The sequence below is a fragment of the Salvelinus alpinus genome, chromosome 3 (assembly GCF_045679555.1).
Source record: "Salvelinus alpinus chromosome 3, SLU_Salpinus.1, whole genome shotgun sequence".
NCBI classification, from domain to species: domain Eukaryota; kingdom Metazoa; phylum Chordata; class Actinopteri; order Salmoniformes; family Salmonidae; genus Salvelinus; species Salvelinus alpinus.
Window position 1 is genome coordinate 73,877,018 of NC_092088.1, and position 1,992 is coordinate 73,879,009.

Sequence of the window (1,992 nt, forward strand, 5' to 3'; positions counted from 1 at the left end):
ATCACGGAGGCGCTCCGCACTGCTAAAGCTAACTCTCTCTCCTCTGCTCTCATCCTTCTAGACCTATCGGCTGCCTTCGATACTGTGAACCATCAGATCCTCCTCTCCACCCTCTCCGAGTTGGGCATCTCCGGCGCGGCCCACGCTTGGATTGCGTCCTACCTGACAGGTCGCTCCTACCAGGTGGCGTGGCGAGAATCTGTCTCCTCACCACGTGCTCTCACCACTGGTGTCCCCCAGGGCTCTGTTCTAGGCCCTCTCCTATTCTCGCTATACACCAAGTCACTTGGCTCTGTCATAACCTCACATGGTCTCTCCTATCATTGCTATGCAGACGACACACAACTAATCTTCTCCTTTCCCCCTTCTGATGACCAGGTGGCGAATCGCATCTCTGCATGTCTGGCAGACATATCAGTGTGGATGACGGATCACCACCTCAAGCTGAACCTCGGCAAGACGGAGCTGCTCTTCCTCCCGGGGAAGGACTGCCCGTTCCATGATCTCGCCATCACGGTTGACAACTCCATTGTGTCCTCCTCCCAGAGCGCTAAGAACCTTGGCGTGATCCTGGACAACACCCTGTCGTTCTCAACTAACATCAAGGCGGTGGCCCGTTCCTGTAGGTTCATGCTCTACAACATCCGCAGAGTACGACCCTGCCTCACACAGGAAGCGGCGCAGGTCCTAATCCAGGCACTTGTCATCTCCCGTCTGGATTACTGCAACTCGCTGTTGGCTGGGCTCCCTGCCTGTGCCATTAAACCCCTACAACTCATCCAGAACGCCGCAGCCCGTCTGGTGTTCAACCTTCCCAAGTTCTCTCACGTCACCCCGCTCCTCCGCTCTCTTCACTGGCTTCCAGTTGAAGCTCGCATCCGCTACAAGACCATGGTGCTTGCCTACGGAGCTGTGAGGGGAACGGCACCTCAGTACCTCCAGGCTCTGATCAGGCCCTACACCCAAACAAGGGCACTGCGTTCATCCACCTCTGGCCTGCTCGCCTCCCTACCACTGAGGAAGTACAGTTCCCGCTCAGCCCAGTCAAAACTGTTCGCTGCTCTGGCCCCCCAATGGTGGAACAAACTCCCTCACGACGCCAGGACAGCGGAGTCAATCACCACCTTCCGGAGACACCTGAAACCCCACCTCCTTAAGGAATACCTAGGATAGGATAAAGTAATCCTTCTCACCCCCCCCCCCCCCCTTAAAAGATTTAGATGCACTATTGTAAAGTGGCTGTTCCACTGGATGTCATAAGGTGAATGCACCAATTTGTAAGTCGCTCTGGATAAGAGCGTCTGCTAAATGACTTAAATGTAAATGCCAAAGAGTTCAATCTTGGTTCCATCAGACCAGAGAATCTTGTTTCTCATGGTCTGAGAGTCCTTTAGGTGCCTTTTGGCAAACTCCAAGCTGCTGTCATGTGTCTTTTACTGAGGAGTGGCTTCCGTCTGGCCACTCTACCATAAATGCCTGATTGGTGGAGTGCTGCAGAGATGGTTGTCCTTCTGGAAGGTTCTACCATCTCAACAGAGGAACTCTGGAGCTCTGTCAGAGTGACCATCAGGTTCTTGGTTATCTCCCTGACCAAGGCCCTTCTCCCCCGATTGCTCAGTTTAGCCGGGCGGCGAGCTCTAGGAAGAGTCTTGGGGGTTCTAAACTTCTTCCATTTAACAATGATGGAGGCCACTGTGTTCTTGGGGACCTTCAATGGTGCAGACATGTTTTGCTACCCTTCCCTAGATTTTTGCCTCGACACTATCCTGTCTCGGAGCTCTACGGACAATTCCTTCGACCTCATGGCTTGGTTTTTGGTCTGACATGCACTGTCAACTGTGAGACCTTATATAGACAGGTGTGTGCTTTTCCAAATCATATCCAATCAATTGAATTTACCACAGGTGGACTCCAATCAAGTTGTAGAAACATCTCAAGGATGATCAATGGAAACAGGATGCACCTGAGGTCAATTTCGAGTCTCATAGCAAA